The sequence below is a fragment of the Lithobates pipiens genome, unplaced genomic scaffold, assembly GCF_037356315.1.
Source record: "Lithobates pipiens isolate NorthernLeopardFrog02 unplaced genomic scaffold, aLitPip1_a1.2 Scaffold_19, whole genome shotgun sequence".
In the NCBI taxonomy this organism is placed as follows: Eukaryota; Metazoa; Chordata; class Amphibia; order Anura; family Ranidae; genus Lithobates; species Lithobates pipiens.
Genome location: NW_027507764.1, coordinates 58822885 through 58831526, shown reverse-complemented (window position 1 = coordinate 58831526; position 8642 = coordinate 58822885). Strand labels below are relative to the sequence as shown.

The 8642-nt window shown below is 38.6% G+C and overlaps 1 long non-coding RNA gene across 1 annotated transcript; it reads right to left on the bottom strand.

The window, feature by feature from the left end:
- Positions 1 to 561: 561 nt before the first annotated feature.
- Positions 562 to 4470, bottom strand: LOC143995998 (uncharacterized). Its single transcript, XR_013277493.1, has 3 exons — positions 4212 to 4470; positions 3865 to 4032; positions 562 to 788 (listed from the first exon to the last, which is right to left on the bottom strand). It is a non-coding gene; the product is annotated as an uncharacterized LOC143995998 (long non-coding RNA).
- Between the last annotated feature and the right edge of the window lie 4172 nt (positions 4471 to 8642).

Genomic DNA, 8642 nt, shown 5'->3' with positions numbered 1-8642 from the left:
CCCTTCACAGCGCAATTTTCTATACCTCGCCAATCCCCTTCCTCCCCCCTTCCTCCTCTCCCTCCCTCCCCCTCTCTTTTTTCTTTCATTCCCTCCCCTTACTCTCTTTATTTAGTTTCAAGAACTTGCTTGATAATTCCTGGCTAGGCCTTAGATCTCTTTTGAGCCTGTTTATAGCGCCTGCTACTGTTAGGGTTCAAGACAGACACTGATCCATCTAGTCTGGTCCATATTGTACTTTATTATCCCTGTCTTTGCTGTTATTGAACGTCTTTTGTATCTCACGGTATCTTAAGAAAATGCAATGGATCTGTATTTTTTTCTTTTTTATATGTGCCTTTATATTGTTTTATCTCCCAATAAAAATTATTTGAAAAAAAAAAAAAAAGTGCAAGGCCGCTGCGCAAATACAGTGTGACATAAAATATTGCAACAAACTCCATTTTATTCTCTAGATTCTCTGCTAAAATATATATATATATAATATTTGGGGGATTTTCTAGCAAAAAATATGGATTTTAACTTGCAAGCAACAAATGACAGAAATAGGCTTAGTCATGAAAGGGTTAATATGTTTATTTAAAGGTTGAACCATAGATGACAATTGAACCATGGATGACAAATGGTCAGGAAAGCTCAAACAAGATACAACCTCTTACAATATTTTGAAAGGAATACAATACATTCCAATACTCTGCAATGTCAAACATTCTCCACTTAAGAGAACATATGCTCGAAGTCCAAAGATGACATCCTAAAGTAATCCCACATCGGTGAGGTTCATTAGGCTGTCAGAGAAGAAAAACAAAAATTTACAAATTAATAACCAAGTCCATTGCAGGCATGTTATAGATAAGGGGAAAAAAACACAGTAAATAAAAATTTAAAAGTAATTGTTTTCTTCACCCTAAACTGAAGCAGACTGCAAGTGACCCCCGATGTTTTTCCCTGCATGGGCAAAGCACGGGTTCACTGTATTCAGGATTAATTTAGACACTGTTGCAGCCAAATTGGGATAACCCCTATTTTATATTAGTTACATGATCTCATTAACATAGCATAACATAAAAAAATATATAAAGATTGCTGGTTACCTTTTTATTTGCTTAACCTATAGTAATATGGCTGGGTGGGAGCTCCCTGGTTCCATGAGGACTTCATATGACATCCTCCCAGTCGCGCTCCTCCTTTGTGCTCTAGTAGCTACACTGCGGCTCGATCTGTCACCCACTGTGTCCACTGGACGCAGCAGATGACAGATCAGTGTACCTGGCTGGCCCCGGTATTGTGTGATTGCTGTGACCAATCGTAGAATACAAAATTAATGGCTTGCATTTATAGCCATTCATTGTGTACTATTGTGAAATATGTGATTGGACACAGACAGGGACAAGCACAGTGAAATGCACCATGTGATAGCTGTGGCCAATCACAGCTCTCCCAGTAGTGCATAATGACTATGAATGGATGCCATTAGTAAAAATGATTGCTTCTAACAGTGATCATTACTGTTATAAGCAATAATACTGTTAAAATCCTGATAAGCTCCCCAGTGTAGTACAATGTCATTATGGTAACACCGCTCTGGTCACAGTATGTAGCAAAAAAAATTGTAAAGAAAGGGAAAAAAAAAAAGTAAATTATTTTTTTCATACAGCCAACAGTCAGTATCCCTGATCACCACCACACCGGTCATATGATGACACTGTGCTGCTCTTGTGACCGTATGTTTTAAAAAAAAAAGTGGGGGGAAAAAAGCAAATTTATTTATTTTCTTAATTTTGACAAAAAATTCCAACTTAGAAATTAAAACTCACCATGCATCTTAACCATTTCCATACTGGGACATAGTAATATTATGACAGCAGAAACATCTTCTCCCTCCAGGTGAACAACATATAATGTCCGCCTGTTCTTGCCACAGCGCGTGATCAGGGATAAGGCGAGTCCCTCGGGACACAGCCCAACACCAATGAGGGTAAAGAGCCATTTTTATTGTCCAATCACAGCCGTTCACATGCTTTGTACTTCTCGCCGCTCGTGCACGCCCCCGGGAGCACGCAGCATGATGATAGGGGATGAGGCGTGGACACAGCCCATCCACAATTGGGGTGAAAGGCAAATGAGATTGGCTCTTTACCACATGACTGGCTCTGTCCAATCACAGCTGGTTACAAATGTCAACAAACGGCTGTAGTGCCGCTTCTGGGTTCTCCTCCTCAGTGTGTGAGGAGGAGATCTGGAGGAAAAATGTACAGTGATGTGATTACTATTATTATGACATTGTGCTGCTCTGGTGACAGTATGTTAGTGAATTATATGTTAATGTTATGTGGAAAAAAAAAAATATTTTCTTAATTTTTAAAAAAATTGTGACGAAAAAATTACAGCTTAAAAATGTAAACTCATCATGCCTCTTAAAGTGATTGCCTAACTCACGCTCCCCTGATTGGCTAACTGACTTTGATAGCTGCAGGAGCTAATGGCGCCACTGCTGTGTCTCAGCCAATAAGGAGGAGAGGATGGCTAAGACACTTGTGGACATCGCTGGAAAGAGATGGGATTCGGGTAAGTATTAGGGGGGCTGAGGGATAGAATGCATTAAGATAAAAAAAATCTTCTGCCTTTACAACTCCTTTAGTAAATACCTTAGGGTGTCTACTTTCTAAAAAGTGTTCATTTGGGGGCATTTGTACTGTCCTGGCATGTTAGGGCCTCAAGAAATGAGATAAGTTGTCAGCGCATCAGGATTGATCAATTTTCAGATATATACCATAAATTTGGACTTGAGTTTTTTTATAACTTTCCTACAGACTAAATAATATATGCTGATTTGGGTTATTTTTACCAAAGAAAATGTCACAGAATACAGTTTGCTTACAATTTATGAAGAAAGATTATTTATTTGCACAACAGAAACAAATAAAAATTTCAGTTTTTTTTTTCTAAATTTTCAGTATTTTTTGTTTATATAGCAAAAGAATAAAAACAGTGGTGATTATATACCACAGAAAAGAAAGTGCTATCTATTAGACATGTGCAGTTTGTTTCATTCCGAATTTAAATTTTTTGAATTTTGGATGCATCCGAATTTCCAAATTACAATAGTAGCGAATTTAAACAAACCCAAAAAATTTGGACGAAATTTGAATTTGAAATGTTTTCAAAACGTTTTTGTATATTTTTCTAATTCCAAATAGTTTTCAAATTTGAATTTGAAACAGTTTTTCAATTCAAAAGAGAACAGAATAGAAAAAAAAATAGACTAGAATAGAACAGAAAATAGAATATAATAGAGTAAAACAACAAAATTGAATAGAAAATAAAACATCAGAATAGTTTAGAATATAATAGCAACAAATACAAAAGAATAAAATATTATAACCAGCTTCTGAAATTCGAATTTCAAATAGAATAAATTTGAATTAGAATATATAAGAAAATAATAGAATAGAAAAAACAAGAAAAAAAAATTGACTATAATAGAAAAGAATAGAATTTTAAAAAACAATGGAATAGAAAGAGTATAACCTTTTCCCACAATTCAAACCTAATCAATTTGAATAGAAAAGAATAGAATATAAAAAAACAGAATAGTATAGAAAAAATAGAATAGAATATATCGATCTTCTGAAATTCGAATTTTAAATAGAATAAATTTGAATAGAAAAAGAATAGAACAGAAAAGAATAGAATTAAAAATAAAACAGAATAGAAAATAAAATAGAATAGAATAGACTAGAACAAACAAATAAAAAAACAATAGAATTAAACTAGAACTAGAAAAAGAAGTGTGTACAGTAAATCTGAGCTGAAATAAATTCATACTGAGCAACATACAATGATGACACACAATGAAAATACCTGATTTACACATGCGTTCGCACTCTGCCTTATTAAGAAAATTGTTTCCATTTCCTAGACAACCACCATAGATGAATTCCTTGCAAGTTTTTGTGCTCTGATTATAGTAATAGCGCACCATGTACGCCTCACATGGACCGATTGTTGGAGACACGGAACACCTTACAGCTGAGAAAATAAAATAAGCGTCTCAATATCAAATAGCAATGAAAAAAAGATATGACATAACACCATGACTATTGTAACTTTATAGAACAAGTTTCTGCTGGGCTGGATATACAACTAATGAATAATGAATGAATCAATATTGAGAAACATACAAGGACAAACAGAAAGAGAAAACATACCTGGTTTGCACATAAGCTCACATTTATCCAGAGTAGAAAAATTGTTATCGTTTCCTCGACATTTGGTATAGATGAAAGCCTTGCAAGTGCCCGTGTTCTTATCATAGTAATAGCGCTCTACCTGCCCGTTACATGAACCGGGGTCTAAAGGCTGGTCACAGACTTGAACTGGAAAGAAACAACACCTAAATATCAAATAGCAATGGAAGAGATAATTGGTGATAAAGACGACTGTTACTGAAAAGTTTCATGGAGGATGGAAGACACTCGAGTCTTCTGTAAGAAATTTGTTTGCATTTTTACTTGACAAACACCATAGCTAAATATCTGGGAAATACCCGTCTGAGTCTCCTTATAGTAATATCGTTCTACATACGCCTTACATGGACTGATGTTTGGACACAAGTCACAGGCAATGGAAAAGAGATAAAGAGTGGAATCCATGAGTCTGTCCTGTGATATGAACTACATTTTATATGCAAATGAATGTTCACCACTGATAATGCTCTCTTGTTCCAGGTAACATCTGGGAACAGAAGCCGGTCAAAGAAAGACTTGACCTGTCTCTCTCTTTGAGCTTCCAACACATAGACAGTAACAGAACCAGTGTTCATTTTGTCAACTAAATTAACACTATTTTTAGTCAACTAAAATATGACTAATACCCCGTACACGCGGTCGGACATTCCGACCACAAAATCTGTCAGATTTTTTCCGACAGATTTTGGCCGAAACTTGTCTTGCATACACACGGTCGCACAAAGTTGTTGGAAAATACGATCGTTCTAGACGAGGTGACATACATAACATATGAAGGGACTACGTAGAGGCCAGTAGCCAATAGCTTTCATCTCCAAATTTCTTCCGAGCATGCGTGGCACTTTATGCGTCAGAATTCTCTACACATGATCGGAAAAAGTCAGATCGGATTTTGTTGTCGGAAAATTTCAGAGCCAGCTTTTAAACTTTTTCCGTCTGAAATTCTGACGGAAAAAAGCCAGATAGAGCCCCCACACGATCGGATTTTCGGACAACATAATCCGATCTGACTTTTTCCGTTGAAATTTCCGACTGTGTGTACGGGGCATTAGACTAAAATGCAGAGGACTAAAATACAACTAAAATGGCATTTTAGTCAAAAGACTATGAATAAAACTAAATCGAAAATTGACATCAAAATGAACACTACTCTGCTGGCCATTTCTAAATCGGCAACACGATTCCATCCAGAGCCAATAATAATGGCACATTAAAGTTTAACCAGCTTTCGGTAGGTTTTACCCCCTTCCTGACCAGGCCATTTTTTTTTTGGCAATATGGCACTGTGATGCTGTACCCAAATAAAATTGATGTTTTTTTTTCCCTACAAATAGAGCTCTCTTTTGATGGTATAAGATCACCCCTGCCTTTTTTTTTTTTGCTCTATAAATAAAAAAAAGGTAAACAGACAATTTTGAAAAAATAAACAATATTTTTTACTTTCTGCTAAAAAAAAAAACATATCCAATAAAACAATGTAAAGGATCAAATTTCTGGCCAAAATGTATTCTGCTACATGTTTTTGGTAAAAAAAATCACAATAAGCGCATATTGATTGGTTTACCCAAAAGTTATAGCGTCCACAAACTATTGGATAGATTTACAGTATGTAATCTTTTTTTTTTTTATTGTTTTTACTGGTAATGACGGTGATCAGCAATTTTTAGCAGGACTGCGACATTGCGGTGGACAAATGTGACACTACAGGGTTGATTTATGAAAGGCAAATCCACTCTGCACTACAATTGTACTGCAAGTGCACTTGTAAGTGTACTTTTAAGTGCAGTCGCTGTAGATCTGAGGGGAAGATCTGAAATGAGGGGAAGCTCTGCTGATGTTATCATCCAATCATGTGCAAGCTAAAATTTATGTTTTTTTTTTCCTTGCATGTACCCCTCAGATGTACAGTGACTGCAGTTCCAAGTGTGCCTTCAGTGCACTTGAAGTGCAAAGTTGATTTGCCTTTTGTAAATAACCCCCTAAGTGACACTTTTTGGGGACCAGTGACACCAACACTGTGATTAGTACTAAAAAAATGCACTGTCACTGTATAAATTACACTGGCAGGGAAGGGGTTAACATCAGGGGCAATCAAAGGGTTAAGTGAGCTCCTAGGGAGTGATTCCTAACTGTGGGGGAAAGCTGTGACTGGATAGAAACCGAGATCCGTGTTTCTGCTTAGCTCCATCTTTCTCCCTCACAGAGCGGCCTTGTTTACATAGGCAAACCGCCGTTCTGCCTCTCCTGTGAATGATTGGCAGGTCCCAGCGGCCATCGCGGCCGCAGAACCCGATGTCCAAACACAGCGGGAGCAGGGCTCCGGCGGCGTGCGCACGCGCCCCGGAGCCAAAGTGAGGAATCATGTACAGGTACGTGATTTTTCACTTAAGGGCCGTCCTGCCGCATATATGTACATGGGGCGGTCCTTACGTGGTTAAACGTGTATTGCACTATTTCACTATCCCATAAGAATAAGTAAAGGGGTATCTACTAAGCGGCTGAAATATATTTATATTTATATTTAATATTTAATGTTGGTAATATAGTCAGGTAATATGTGCAAAGACATTACAACCAATAAAGTTTACAGATTTTTTTTTTTTTGTTTTGGTATTTTAAAGTCGCACTTCTGTTTATCAAAAAGCAAGCTTTTTGTTTGTTTATGAAACTCGGTTTTATTTATAAAGACGTTATATATCACAATGGCTAAATCTGTGTCTGTAGTGCATGTTCAACCCTTAAAGTGGTTGTAAACCCTTACAAACCACTTTGACCTACAGGTAAGCCTAGATTAAGGCTTACCTGTAGGTCCAAGAAATATCTCCTAAACCTATACAGTTTAGGAGATATTTGCCCGAAGACAGGCACCGCTGTCTACGGCGCATGCGCCGTAGACAGCGGCGCGCAGGCGCACTGAGCGCGGCATTTCCAACAATGGAGCTGCCGCGCGTGTTGGCTCCCGTGTGCATGCGTGGGAGTGACGTCATCACGGCTTCGCCGAATGACAGCGGCGGAGCTGCGAGACCCACAAGAAGATGGATGCGCTGGACTACAGGGGACAGCGGTGACTTTGCTGGCTCCTGTGTCAGGTAAGTGACACATAATGGGCTACTATGCGATGCATAGTAGTCCATTATGCTTTGCCTTTGCAGGGAATGAAAGAGGAGGTAAACTCATCAGGGTTTACTTCCTCTTTAATACCATAAATGATAACGTTATTCGATTTTTACTCCAGGAGAATAAGATTAGTTTGGAAATTGTAGAGAAATGCTTAAATAATGCATTATAATTTACCTAAACCCAATCAATTTTATTTGCCTAAAATGCATGATATTTTAGTAGACTGAAATGTACTGGAGATTTTAGTCGACTAAAATATAACTAAAACTAACACAATTCAGAAGACCAAAATACGACCAAAACTAAAATGGCATTTTAGTCAAAAGACAATGACTAAAAGTAAACAGAAAATTGACATCAAAATGAACACTACTGGGCTGGCCATTTGTAAATTTGCAACACAATTCCACCCAGAGCCTATAAAAATAGCGCATTAAAGCGGGGCTCCACCCTAAAGTGGAACTTCCGCTCATCGGAACCCTCTCCCCCTCCGGCGCCACAATTGGCACCTTTCAGGGGGGAGGGGGGTGCAGATACCTGTACAGTACAGGTATTTGCACCCACTTCCGGCATAGATATCCGCAGAATCTGCGGATATTTACGCCACTTCCTGCGGGTCCCCCGCTGTCCGCTGGGAAACACACGGATCCCAGGGACAGCGGGGATCATCCTTATTGCGCAGCACGACTCGCGCATGCGCAGTGGGGAACCGGGAATTGAAGCCGCAAGGCTCCACTACCTGATTCCCATACCCAAGATGGCGGCGGCAGCACCCGAGAAACGATCGAGAGATCGGCTTCGGGTGCCAACATCGCAGGCGCGCTGGGCGGTAAGTGTCCTTATTTTAAAAGTCAGCAGCTGCAGTATTTGTATTGTATGTATTGCACTATTCCACTACCACATACAGAAAAGTACGGGGCATCTACTAAAGTGCTGAAAGAGAAAACATTATGAAAAAGGCTTTTCTTATATATATATTTTTTTTTTTCATTTTTAATATTGGTAATATGTGCAATGGCATTATAGCCAATAGATTTTACATTTTTTGCGGGCTTTTTGTATTTTAACACCCCTTTCACACCAGGGCGTTTTGCAGGCGCTATAGCGTTAGAAATAGCGCCTGCAATCCGCCCTAAAGAAGCTGCACCATTGTCTGTGGTGTGAAAGCCCCTAGGGCTTTCACACTACAGCGGTGCGCTGGCAGGACATCAGGGAAAAGTCCTGCCAGCAGCTTCTTTGGAGCGGTGAAGGAGCAGTGTGTTTACCGCTCCT